Consider the following 14918-nt stretch of genomic DNA (forward strand, 5'->3'; position numbering starts at 1 on the left):
TGCCATTTTTTTGTCGTAAAATCTAAGGTTGTGGTTTTTACAGTGTATTACTGTAAATGGAAAAACAATATCATAGTTTATTTGCAATAGAATTTTGGCGACTGAGCTGCTAGTTTTTTTACGGTAATGTATAGGGTTGTTGTTTTTACTGTGTATAAAAAATGTGTCTGGGGGCCGGTATGTCTATTTTTAGGAACACTAATACAAAAGCTTATGATAATGTCTGATTGAATGCTAAAAACGTTATGACAGACCGCCTTAAACTGAATGGAATTTTAATTTTTTTTACTGAATGAGACACCCAGAATGTACATAAAAATAAAGAATGTGGGATTTACAATATTAACTATGAACGATAAAACACTAAATATTGACAACATATGAACGTCACACCCCCTCTCGATCGACATATTTTACGCAATAAACACAGCGAAATATGACCGCGAAGGGTAAAAAAAACCCTCACCTACTATCTGATATATCTGATATAGCACTTAGCTTTAGAACTTTGTTGTAAAAATCTCCTTCCACATCTGTCCCTGACACCCAGGCTGGCCGCTCTGGAAACACTCTGTGGAAACGCTCCCCACCCACACTGCTTGGTGCCTCGTCTGAGCTGCTGGGACTTACATTACCATAGTAACTAATTAGATTACCATAGTAACTAGTATATCATGCATAAGCGCAAATTCCAACCATTTAAATACTTTGTATAGTTCGGGGCTCTAGAGCCGCATGCGGCTCTTTAGCGCCGCTCTAGTGGCTCTCTGAAGCTTTTTAAAAAATTTATGAAATATGGAAAACTATATTTTTTGTGTTAATATGGTTTCTGTACGAGGACAAACATGACACAAACCTCCCTAATTGTTATAAAGCACACAGTTTGTATTAACCATGCTTCACTGATTCGAGTATTTGGCGAGCGCCGTTTTGTCCTACTAATTTTGGCGGTCCTTGAACTCACCCTAGTTTGTTTACAAATAACTTTCTCCGACGTGTTTTATGCCACTTCTTTTTCTGTCTCATTTTGTCCACCAAACTGTTAACGTTGTGCGTGAAGGAACAAAGGTGAGTTTTGTTGATGTTATTGACTTGGGTGGAGTGCTAATCAGACATATTTGGTCACTGCATGACTGCAAGCTAATCGATGCTGACATGCTATTTAGGCTAGCTATATGTACATATTGCATCATTATGCCTCATTTGTACGTATATTTGAGCTCATTTAGTTTCCTTTAAGTCCTCTTAATTTAATTGATATTTCATGACACACTATCTGTATGTAACATGGCTTTTAATTTTTTGTGGCTCCAGACAGATTTGTTTTTGTATTTTTGGTCCAACATGGCTCTTTCAACATTTTGGGTTGCCAACCCCTGGTCTAGTTCAAGACTTACGGTCATTTGAAAACATCACTGCACATCATAATGGCAGCTACAGTTTCCATCTTAAAGATCTAAAAACATTATTTGGGAATGTCTGTCCCCCGGCTCTTAATTTGCTCTAAGGGTTAATGACTTATTGCAAAAAGAAATGTCTACATAAAATTTTTTTAAATAAACATATAATGCAACGTCATCCAAAGTAGGAATTAGCTGTGTTGTTGTGTGGCAAGTACAGTGATGTCGAGTAGAGATGGAAGGAAGTGATGCATTCTTTCAACACAGTAGTTCTATTGTACGCACTAGTGGGTCTATCGGTGTTCCCACACAATCACTTCTCACACTGCCGCAGAGGAGTTAGTTCAGAAGGATGAATAAAAAAAAAGGAGCTTCAGATCCAGAAGAAGAAGAATAAAAACTGATTTAGAGCGACATCCACATGAAATATCTTACTGTCTTCAAATATACCCCAGAGCACCTAGTTTTACAGAAATGATTGCGTAGTAAAAACTTTTTCATTGATCAACTTCGTGTTTTTACTCAGGCGTTGCTGTACTCTAGGGTTATTCAACTGGCGTCAATGACACCATGCCGGCCCCCCGAGTTCAGTTCAAAACTTAGGACGGCAAACATTTTTGCAGCAAATTCCAAAAACCACTGAAGGAACTTGGACTAGAGTAAACACATTGGCAGATCTTTGCATTGACATTTTAACCTTAGAACACTGGGGCCCAAACTTCCATCCATCCATCTTCTTCCGCTTATCTGAGGTCGGGTCGCGGGGGAAGCAGCCGAAGCAGAGAAGCCCAGACTTCCCTCTCCCCAGCCACTTCGTCCAGCTCCTCCCGGGGGATCCCGAGGTGATCCCAGGCTAGCTTGGAGAGTCTTTCCAATGTGTCCTGGTTCTTCCCCGTGGCCTCCTACCGGTCGGATGTGCCCTAAACACCTCACTAGGGAGGCGTTCGGGTGGTATCCTGACCAGTTGCCCAAACCACCTCATCTGGCTCCTCCAGTTTTACTTTGCGCTCCTCCTGGATGGCAGAGTTTCTCACCCTATCTCTAAGGGAGAGCCCCGCCACCCGGTGGAGGAAACTCATTTCGGGTGCTTGTACCCGTGATCTTGTCCTTTCGGTCATAACCCAAAGCTCATGACCATAGGTGAGGATGGGGACGTAGATCGACCGGTAAATTGAGAGCTTTGCCTTTCGGCTCAGCACTTTCTCCACCACAACGGATCGATAAAGAGTTCGCATTACTGAAGACGCCGCACCGATCCGCCTGTCGATCTCACGATCCACTCTTCCCTCACTCATGAACAAGACTCCGAGGTACTTTAACTCCTCCACATGGGACAAGGTCTCCTCCCCAACCCTAAAATGGCACTCCACACTTTTCCGGGCGAGAACCATGGACTCAGACTTGGAGGTGCTGATTCTCTTCCCAGTCGCTTCACACTCGGCTGCGAACCGATCCAGTGAGAGCTGAAGATCCTGGCCAGATGAAGCCATCAGGACCACATCATCTGCAAAAAGCAGAGACCTAATTCTGCAGCCACCAAAACGGATCCCCTCAACGCCCTGACTGCGCCTAGAAATTCTGTCCATAAAAGTTATGAACAGAATCGGTGACAAAGGGCAGCCTTGGCGGAGTCCAACCCTCACTGGAAACAGGTCCGACTTACTGCCGGCAATGCGGACCAAGCTCTGACACTGATCATACAGGGAGCGGACCGCCTCAATCAGACAGTCCGATACCCAAACTTGCCCAAACTTGCGATTTACATAACCGAGGCGTTACTCAAGGCACCCCTTTAAGTCCTCTCCTTTTTTTTTTTGCATGTCCTACCCGTGACTGCGTGGGTTCCTCCGGCTTCCTCCCACCTCCCAAGACATGCACCTGGGGATAGGTTGATTGGCAACACTAAATTGGCCCTAGTGTGTGAATGTGAGTGTGAATGTTGTCTGTCTATCTGTGTTGGCCCTGTGATGAGGTGGCGACTTGTCCAGGGTTTACGCCGCCTTCCGCCCGATTGTAGCTGAGATAGGCTCCAACGCCCCCCGCGACCCCGAAGGGAATAAGCGGTAGAAAATGGATGGATGGATGGATATCTAACTAAGGTGTTGCTGTAGCTTGTTTACTTCAGATCCAGTCATTTGTTCAACGTCTTTAGTTATACTAGTGGTGTTCCTCAAGGTTCAATCTTAGGTCCTCTCTTTTTCATCATTTAGGCTATTCAACCGGTGGCCCGTTCAGTTAAAAAAAAACTTGTGAAAGACTCACATTTTTGCTGCAGATTCTTATAAACACTAGAGTGCTATCATAGAGATGATCTGTGACAGAGCTCTCCGGTAACTGTGACAAAATAAATAGACCAAAACCAAATGTCTACTTTAGAGGACGCTGGTTTTTCCGGAATATTGAAACTACGACTAATAGCTTTCTGGAAATGTGGCCCCCAAAACACTTTAGTTGAATATCCCTGATTATATCCTGGGTTACATTAAAGCTTGTAGGGATTTCTATAGTGTTTCTATGAATGGGATTTAAGGCATTTAGGCAGTGGCCCACACAAAATCATTAAATAATTAATAAACGATCACATTTTCTCCGACACGAGAAGTCGCCATCTGTTATATCGTTTTTACATGGGACAATGAACATTAGCGAACATATAACATGTAAATGTGCCAGATTGTAGCCAAAGGCAGATTTTAAAGTGTAGCCAAGTCCTTGGCAGGTTGATGGTATACACAACAAGGTCCATAAAAAGTTCAGTTAGACAGTACAATAAAATACCCAGACTAAGATATAATAATACAATCCATCCATCCATCCATTTTGTATGGCTTATTCCCTTCGGGGTCGCGGGGGGCGCTGGAGCCTAACTCAGCTACAATCGGGCGGAAGGCGGGGTACACCCTGGACAAGTCGCCATCTCATCGCATAATAATACAAATAAAATAAAACAGGGGGTTGCTGCATGACCTCAGCTCAGGAGAGAGCAAGAATAAAGTCACCATAGCAGTTAAAGTGCATAAAACAAACGGCAAAGTGCAAGTGTGCTAAATTTTTGAAACACGCATCTCGCACATAGCTCTGTTGCACCAGTCAGCATTAACAGATGTTTTAAAAAAATCGATTTATTTATTTTTGTATTTAAAAAAAAAAGTTTTAGTAAAAAATTGTTTAAAAAAAAAAAAAAAATATATATATATATACTATATTTTTTATTTAAATTTATTTGGAAAAAAATATATTTTAAAATAAGTTGCGATTCTTATTTGTCACAATTCTTAATCGAATAAAAAAAAATTCAAAACCAAGTTTTTATTTTTCTTTATAAAAAAAAAATAGATTTAAAAAAAAAAATTATTATTTAAAAAAAAAAGTTTTATTTATTTATTTAAAAAAAAATGTATATGGAAAAAAATATATTTTCAAATTAGTTGCGATTCTTATTTGTCACAATTCTTAATCGATTAAAAAAAATTCAGGCAACTCATATTGTTGATGTCGATGCCACTATTTTCTTTAAAAAAGAGAAGTGTTGGATACTTCTTTTGTTGCCTTATTCGTATTTGACTTTATTAACTGTTTGGGTATAATTTTATTAAAGAAAACCAGATTTCTTTTAAGTAATACAAGACATTTATCACAGCTGTTTATCTATTTTATGGAGGAATGTAGTTAATCAAAACATCGAACGTTATTAAAAAAAAAAGTATTGATTTTGAATCAAGAATCTAATCGTTACCCCCAAGAATCAAATAGAATCGTGTGGTACCTAAAGATTCACAGCCCTAGTGTTTACATTATTGCACCGAAAAAAAAGCATACTTTTCTACTATATGTATGAAATATTGCACAAATATGAATATAAAAGTATATCTGATTTTAATGTATATCTACGCTCTTTTTCCTCGACATGGACATATAATGTATAAGGCATCAGATACAAAAATAAGCCAACAAGCTAGCGAAAAGGAGTAAAACAGTATTTTTGGCGAGTTGTATTTTTTTCAAGCACTTTTTTTTTAAGGATTTATCTGCCACACGAGGAAGGTACATGAAAATAATGCCTATGTTGAATCGGTGCAAAAGAGGTCGGGGACTCCTGACTTAGGGGGACTTAGTGTATTGACATAAGACTCGGCTTCATGATGGGGAGCACTGATTGGGACGATGCACAGAGCGCAAAGAGGAGAGGGCAGACATAAACTGTAGCCACCAATGAAATTCCATTCTGGTAGTTTGGCTAAACTCCAGCAAGGGAAGTTCACTTAAAGCGGAATTTCCTTTGGTAAGACATGTTGTGGCTCCGGCTTGTCATTTGTGGTTTACACGTGAACTTACAGTCTTTATCATTGTGTTTGTATTCAGTCTTATGAACTTTTTTGGCTGGGTCACAAGATGTTTTATTGATAACGTGTATTACAAATCGGTGCTCGATCCTTAATTGCGGTTTGAGTCTAATCTATTTGTGTAAACACCTGCAAATGCAAACATCGTTACTATTATATGCTTGCTATGACCACAGTAAACGCACTGAGATGCAGCACAGTGTTGACCTTTCACCTCATCATGTCTCTGGTTGGATCTTTTGCAAAAACAAAAAGCGAGCCGCACGAAACATCAAGGGATCTGTTTGGTGCCGAGAGAAAGTGCTAAATGTCTGATAAGTCCCCCTGGAGCTGCAGCTTGATTGATGTCGAGAAAAGTGAGCCAACCCCCTTTTTTTGACTCCACTTATTAAACCAAGTAATATTTACAGCTAATGCTGGCAACAAGCCAGCAAAGCACTATGCATACATACATATATATATATATATATATATATATATATATATATATATATATATATATATATATATATATATATATATATATATATATATATATATTAGGGCTGCAACTAATGATTAATTTGATAATCGATTAATCTGTCGGTTATTACTTCGATTAATCGATTAATAATCGGATAAAAGAGACAAACTACATGTCTATCCTTTCCAGTATTTTATTTTAAAAAACAGCATACTGGCACCATACTCATTTTGATTATTGTTTATCAGCTGTTTGTACATGTTGCAGTTTATAAATAAAGGTTTATTTAAATTTTTTTATTTTTTTTTAAAGCCTGTGCGCATGCACATAGCATAGATCCAACGAATCGATGACTAAATTAATCTGCAACTATTTTTATAATTTTTATAATCGATTTTAATCGATTAGTTGTTGCAGCCCTAATATATATATATATATGTATATATATATATATATATATATATATATATATATATATATATATATATATATATATATATATATATATATATATATATATATATATATAAGACATCATTTACAATGTATTATTATAGATACAGTATTATACACAATAATATCATAACAATGTTGCGCGCCTCTACAATAACGGTGAAAACATAAAAATGACAGCAATTTGGGCAACACAAAGAGCAACTTGCTGTAAGCAAGCGGAATCGTCTCCGACCATTTCCCAGGGAACTAAACAGTATCAAAACAGACTTTTTTTTTCATTTTTATTTGTGGATTTATTCAATTTTTCAAATGTTTTATCACATTTTTAAATTTTATTTTATTTTTATTTTTAATATACAGTACATGCCAAACGTTTGGACACACCTTCTCATTCACAACACAACTGATAAAGTTAAAAGTTAAAATACCAATGATTGTCTCACACACACAAGGTATGGCGAAATTATTCTCTGCATTTGACCCATCACCCTTGATCACCCCCTGGGAGGTGAGGGGAGCAGTGAGCAGCAGCGGTGGCCGCGGCCGGAAATAATTTTTGGTGATTTAACCCCCAATTCCAGCCCTTGATGCTGAGTGCCAAGCAGGGATGTAATGAGTCCCATCTTTATAGTCTTTGGTATGACACGGCCAAGGTTTGAACTCACAACCTACCGATCTCAGGGAGGACACTCTAACCACTAGGCCACTGAGTTGGTCCCAACCCCATTGATAAAGCAAGAAATTCCACTAATCAACCCTGATAAGGCACACCTGTGAAGTGAAAACCATTACAGGTGACCACCTCTTGAAGCTCATTGAGAGAATGCCAAGAGGGTGCAAAGCAGTAATCAGAGCAAAGGGTGGCTATTTTGAAGAAACTAGAATATATAAAACATGTTTTCAGTTATTTCACTTTTTTTTTGTTAAGTACATAACTCCACAGGTGTTCATTCATAGTTTTGATGCCTTCAGTGACAATCTACAATGTAAATAGTCATGAAAATAAAGAAAACACTTTGAATGAGAAGGTCTGTCCAAACTTTTCGCCTGTACGGTATATATATATATATATATATATATATATATATATATATATATATATATATATATGTATTTATATACAGTGTAACCCTTCCATTTGCGAACTTTTCGATTTATAAACTTTTAGATCAAATGTGCCTCTGTGTGCGATCCATGTCTCTTTGTACGACCATTTCGATCATTCATTTTGACTTGCGCCTGCAGGCAAAAAGCAGGGCGCCAAATTTTAGTGAGGAGGCGGAGCCCTTCATATCACTTGCTGTACATTGCAGTACATTACTCACTCACTACCCGGCGCTTAAGCGTTTGTGCTTATTTTCCCTGGGTTTTTTCGCCTTTTGACAAGTTTTTTCCAATTTTTTAAGTAAATATCAGTCCCTGAAACTCACTTTGGAGTTAAAAAAAAAGACTATTTGCGCAGAGTACATTAATAGTACGGGAGAATCGCACCACTGCAAGTTTTAATTGTGATGAGTCCGAGGCCGGCGTGACGCAGTCGGGCGAGTGGCCGTGCCGGCAATGCCGGCAACCTGAGGGTTCCTGGTTCAATCCCCACCTTTTACCAACCTCGTCACGTCCATTGTGTCCTTGAGCAAGACACTTCACCCTTGTTCCTGATGGGTCGTGGTTAGCGCCTTGCATGGCAGCTCCCGCCATCAGTGTGTGAATGTGTGTGTGAATGGGTGAATGTGGAAATAGTGTCAAAGCGCTTTGAGTACCTTGAAGGTAGAAAAGCGCTATACAAGTATAACCCATTTACCATTTATCATTGTAGCAATATGGTTGTTAAAGTTCAGGATTTTGGTGATTTCTGACTGTTTGTGAGGTCACCATACTGGCTTTTGCGTGTTGGCAAAGCAGTGTATACAGCACAGTTCAGCTCTTGATATACAGTACTTTATAGCATTTGTATTGTGTTCAAAGTGTACGCACTAGAGATGTCCGATAATATCGGACTGCCGATATTATCGGCCGATAAATGCTTTAAAATTATCTGTATCGGTTACAAAAAGTAAAATGTATGACTTTTTAAAACGCCGCTGTACGGAGTTGTACACGGACGTAGGGAGAAGTACAGAGCGCCAATAAACCTTAAAGACACTGCCAGATCGGTAGGTTGTGAGTTCAAACCCCGGCCGGGTCATACCAAAGACTATAAAAATGGGACCCATTACCTCCCTGCTTGGCACTCAGCATCAAGGGTTGGAATTGGGGGTTAAATCACCAAAAATGATTCCCGGGCGCAGCTACGCTGCTGCCCACTGCTCCCCTCACCTCACAGGGGGTGATCAAGGGGATGGGTCAAATGCAGAGGACAAATTTCACCACACCTAGTGTGTGTGTGACAATCATTGGTACTTTAACTTTAACTTAACTTAACTTAACTTAACTTTGCGTGCCGGCCCAATCACATAATATCTACGGCTTTTCACACACACAAGTGAATGTAAGGCGTACTTGCTCAACAGCCATACAGGTCACACTGAGGTTGTCCGTATAAACAACTTTAACACTGTTACAAATATGCGGCACACTGTCAACCCACACCAAACAAGAATGACAAACACATTTCGGGAGAACATCCGCACCGTAACACAACATAAACCCAACAGAACAAATACCCAGAACCCCTTGCAGCACTAACTCTTCCGGAACCCTACAATATACACCCCTCGCTACCCCCACCTCAACCCCGCCCACCTCAACCTCCTCATGCTCTCTCAGGGAGAGCATGTCCCAAATTCCAAGCTGCTGTTTTGAGGCATGTTAAAAAAAATAATGCACTTTGTGACTTCAATAATAAATATGGCAGTGCCATGTTGGCATTTTTTTCCATAACTTGAGTTGATTTATTTTGGAAAACCTCGTTACATTGTTTAATGCATCCAGCGGGGCATCACAACAAAATTAGGCATAATAATGTGTTAATTCCACGACTGTATATATCGGTATCGGTAGATATCGGAATCGGTAATTAAGAGTTGGACAATATCAGAATATCGGATATCGGCAAAAAAAGCCATTATCGGACATCTCTAGTACACACCTTTACTCAAATATGGACTTTTGTCGAGGCTGGAACCTATTATTCATGTTTACATTGTTTTTTGCGAAGAAATATGATTCACTATACAAACTTTTCAATATACAAACAATGTGGATCGGCATCATGATGACTTTGAGCAAAGCGGAGGGTCTACTTTAGTCGTTTGGTTCTGTTTTCCCTGAAATATAAATAAATCGGGTGATTTGTGAGTATTGTGTATTGCGAGGTCGAAAATGTAGACAACATTCCTGTCGGAGCGGATTTATATACGTCGCCGTGTATATAAGCGCCCTATCCCCCGCAGCCGAGCTATAAGAATAACAAAGTGGAGACCGAGTGAAGAAGAAGAAAATGAGGAATGAAATCCCCACTTGGGGAAACAAAAAGAAAAGACTGAAAAACGAGGAGTGAAAGGGAGACAGCATGTTTTAATAGCGATATGGAGAATGGCAGCTATGTTGGAAAGTAAGGAAAAAAAGAAGGATGGAATTTCAAAAGGAGCCTCTGGCAGTCAGGACGAGGTAGGTAGCCTCAAAAGTGGTGCAGCGCAGAGGTCAAGACAAAATGTGCAAGCAATAAACATCCCTCGCTTTGGGGGATGATGGTCACCACTAGATCGGGACGCTTCGTGAAATTACTTCTCCGGCTGAAAATCGAAAATGTTCTGCCCGTATCCTCTCATTGGGATTTTTACAAGCCGAACAAATTTAAAAATCCACTCAACCTATGAGGTCTCGGGTTGTGTCGTGTTTGTAGCACGACGCCTGCTTTTATACGTGTCCAACCAGCAATGCGAGGACAAAAGTGGCGGCGCAATAAACGAGTCCGCAAACAAGTTGCAGACAGCATTGGGTGGGTCTCACGCAGGCTGTTGAAAATGATGGAAAGCGCCCACTCTCCACAGCAACTGCCGCTGTGGCCAAAGTTGCAGTTGCCACAAAACCTATGTTAAGATATTCAACAAAACAAACTACAACCTGCTACCCAAGTATGTACAACAATTATTCTCAAAAAAAAAGAGGAGAAATATAATCTTAGAGAAAAATGTAATTTAAAACATTTGTACGCACGTACAACACTTAACCTTCTGTATATCAGTATGTGGAATTAAATTATGGAATGTATTAAGCACAGCAATCAAACAATGGACTAATATGATCCACTTCAAAAAACTCTTCAAAAGTGTTTACAAAGTACAAAGAAGAAGAACCGTGATAAACATTCTGAATGTATTTCATCCATTCATTCATTTTCTAGTTAATCTTACTCATCTCACCGTATGAAATATAACTTACTTCACCGAGTTTTGTTTATTTATTCATTTATTTTTATTGTGATTACTTATGGAGTATATAGTGAATACATTGAGAACAGGGAGTGAACAAAAGTTTTAGCAACTGTTGTGTAAAAGAAAAGGGGTAGGATTAAATAAGCTCTGCTTCTTCCTGCTCCTTTTCGAACATGTTGAATAGAGAAACTGGAAATTGTGATGTATCATGTTGTATGCTTGCATGTTCGAAATAAACTCAAACTCAAACTCAAACAATCTACCGCCATATGGCGGCTCAAGTGGATAGCGCAACCCACCGAATGTGTCACGTTTCATGTGTCAGGTAAACCGACACGAATGGGGCCATATGAATCCCCTTCCTACTGTAAGGCCATGTCCACGTGAAAATTAACGCTTTTATACTTTCACATTATGAAATACGATCCGTGCCCCCACAAAAACGCATACGCAGAGATGTGCAGGCAATAATAGCGGTAGCAACGTGAGGATTGATACTGATTTATCAATACCGCCGATACCAGATATGTATGCTGAAGTACATTGCAAAAAGTCAGTGTTCCAAAACAAGAAAAAAAAATACAAAAATGAGGGGTATTTTATTTGAACTAAGCAAAATTATCTGCCAATAGAACAAGACAATTAGGCTTGTCAAGACTTTACAAAACAAGTAAAATTAGCTAACCTCAATGAACCCAAAAATATCTTAAAATAAGTATATTCTCACTAATAACAAGTGCACTTTTCTTGGTAGAAAAAAAAATAGACCTTTTTGCTCAATATGTTGAAAAATATTCTTAAATTAAGTAAATGCTAGTGCCATTATCTTAACATAATGATATGTGCTTGGCATCATGATTTTTATTTCCATGCTTGAAGTAAGAAATAATGACTTTAAAAAAGTAGTGTAGTGTTGATGACACAGCTTTGCAACAGTTGATATTCTAGTTTCAAGCATGTTTTACTCAATATAGGTCATAACATCTCAGCAACAAGCTGTAATATCTTACTGAGATCTTTTAGGACCAAAACACTTAAAACAAGTAAAACACTCTAACATTAAATCTGCTTAGTGAGAAAATAAGCAAATATCTCCCTTTTTTGAGATATTTAATCTTACTTAGATTTCAGTTTTTGCAGTGTAGCGATCCTCAAATGCAAATATCGATACTTAAAAAAAAAAAAGCTTTTTTTTTTTTTTTTTAATATCGATACTTTAGATATTTAAGATATTGGAGATAATGTGTATCATTACCAGGAACACAGAGTAAAAAAAAGGATCTAAACTTGCGAATGAGGCAATGTGTCAATGTTACAAAGCTTTTGTTAAGTGATAATTACATGTTTAATATTTTCACATTAACATGTTCATGTAACTGTATTATGAATTATTTTTACGCTAAAAATAGTTGTCAATAATACATTCATTTTAATGCTTTCATTATTTTACTCATTTACGTTCTTTATGGTTTGAAACGCCATTTGTATGTTTTATTCGCCTGACTGGATATATTGTTATTCAAGCCACTACCTCAATACACTTCAGAGTTTGAGATAAATAAATACACCTGTCTTGCATTGTTTATGCTATTTGAAATACACAACTTTTTAAATTTTAGCGGACATATCAGGTATGTTTGCACAAAGTACCGGTATCGGCATGATTTTTACTCGGTATTGGATGGGAAAGAAAATCAGTGGCATCCCACATCACTAAATAGCGAGTCACAAGAAAAAAGGCATATTAATGTAAAGCAACAGTTGCAATCAATGTACGCTTAAAATTAAAATGAGTCATTTTATTAAGTACAGGGGAGAGGTTGTAAGTATTCGATTCGATTTTTGTTGTTTTAAACCTAAAACTATTAGTGTGGTTTCAATTAAACGCATGTTATGATCAGGGCCAGCCTTAGTTAAATTGGGGACCAAAGCAGAATTTTTACACATTATTGCATAAAAAGGTTAGACTTAAGTTAGATTGTTTATACTTTTTTTAATCAAACTTAAATTGAATTTCATGCATGATTTTTTACTAAAACGTTTACTAGGAATTATTTTGTGCAAAATAACAAGTTCAACATAAATGTATATGTCGTCCTGACACATCACCAGCCAGAATTTGATTCTGGTACAAATAACGAGCATTCATTTTCTGTAATCTCGGGAAATCGGCCATTATATTGTTATCACTGACAGAACAGGAATAAGCTAGGGATAAGTTTGTGTTGAAATGTCATATAAAGCGCCCTGTCATTTTCTGACATTTTACACGAGCTTATTCAAGCAAAACCTAGGTAGAGATCGACCGATATGTTTTTTTTAGGGCCGATACTGATTAATAGTAGTCAAACAGGCTATTTGGAGCTGCTGTTTATTTGCGGTAAAAGTTCATTAAACATGAATGTTGAAAGGCAACATATCTCTATAGCAGTGTTTTTCAACCACTGCGTTATGCAATTGGTCCAAAAAATACTTTTTGCAAATCAATAATTATAATCTGCAAATAATGTGCCACTGCCTAGTGTCTGTGCCGTGTACAACTCTGCAGGGTAACCACGTTATACTCCACGTCAGTAGGTGGCAGCAGGTAGTTAATTGCTTTGTAAAAGTCGGAATGTGTCGGGTGATACGAGGATGGTTTTGTTGTGATCCCATTGTGCAGACCACAGCGGGAGGCAGTGTGGAGGTAAAAAGGTATGTGACGCTTAAACCAAAAATGAACACAAAGGAAAGGAAAAGGCAATGGCTATGCAAAAATGAAAGTAAAACTGAACTGGCTTCAAAGTAAACAGAAACAGAATGCCGGACGACAACAAAAACTTAACGGCGTCCACAAAGTACATCCGTACACGACATGACAATGAACAATGTCCACACAAAGTAGGATAGCAACAACGTAAACAGCCTTGCTTGTAAAGTAGGTGCGCGGAATAGCGCTCAAAGGAAGACATGAAACTGCTACAGGAAAACACCAACAAAACAGGAAGACAGAACTAAAGCACTACACACAAAAAAACACCAAAAAACTCAAAATATGACACGACGACCTGGTGGAGTTTCATTGTTTAACGTTTTCTGCTGGTGGTGTCTCCGGATTTTTTCATGAAAAAAATGTGCTTCGCCTCAAAAAAGGTTGAAAAACACCGCTCTATAGTATCTCAATTTGGGGGTGGCGTGAAAACAGTGTAACAGGACTGAGTGAAAACCCAACAACAGACATTTTACTTAAATAAGTGTTTGTTTTTGAAGAAAATAAACGAAAAGTAGACAAATATGTAATATGAATATAACATTTCTGAAGGATGTAAGTAAGAGATATTCAACCAATTGGTTTTGGGGATCACATTTTCAGAAAGCTAAGGACCGGGGGGCCGGACTTCTTTCTTCACTTTTTGTCTTATTTTGTATATTCCTGAGAAGAAGTGTCCTCTACGGTAGACATTTGATTTTTCTCTAATTATTTTGTCAGAGCACTCTGCTGTTTTTATCAATCGATAATAAATGTTTTATTTACTAAGCGCTTTTCATACATAAACTAGAATTTGCAATTCCAGAAGGAATTGCGCGTGAATGCCCTATGTGCGCGAGCTGCAGAACCGCCGATACGTGTGAACAGAACTAAAATGTTTGAAAGTCCAGGGAGAGTGGAGTTTGTGGATGTTGGAACGGTTCGAATCGGTTGAGAAATGTGGGATATGGAGAGGTTTGTTTGTTGCCCATTCATTTTCAATGGGGGGAAATTCCTGGTAATCCCGGGTAATTAGGAAATTTTCGGAACCGGGGAACATGCTGGCTTGAATGTCCAGGGTGAGTGGAGTGTGTGGATGTTGGAACGGTTCACATCGGATGAGAAATGTGGGATATGCAGTAGATTGTATAC

General features: G+C 38.5%; 1 protein-coding gene across 2 annotated transcripts in view; it reads left to right on the top strand.

The window, feature by feature from the left end:
• Window positions 1-14918, top strand: part of LOC133663243 (collagen alpha-2(V) chain-like) — a 90000-nt gene that overhangs the window by 15132 nt on the left and 59950 nt on the right. The window contains exon 1 of one of the 2 annotated variants that reach the window (XM_062067568.1): window positions 960-1068. The exons of the other annotated variant lie outside the window; for it this stretch is intronic. The gene's annotated coding sequence lies outside the window, so the exon portion shown is untranslated. Of the gene's footprint in view, window positions 1-959; window positions 1069-14918 lie in introns of those variants that run through there. 2 annotated transcript variants of the gene reach the window in all.

Source organism: Entelurus aequoreus, linkage group LG13 (genome assembly GCF_033978785.1).
Source record: "Entelurus aequoreus isolate RoL-2023_Sb linkage group LG13, RoL_Eaeq_v1.1, whole genome shotgun sequence".
NCBI lineage: Eukaryota > Metazoa > Chordata > Actinopteri > Syngnathiformes > Syngnathidae > Entelurus > Entelurus aequoreus.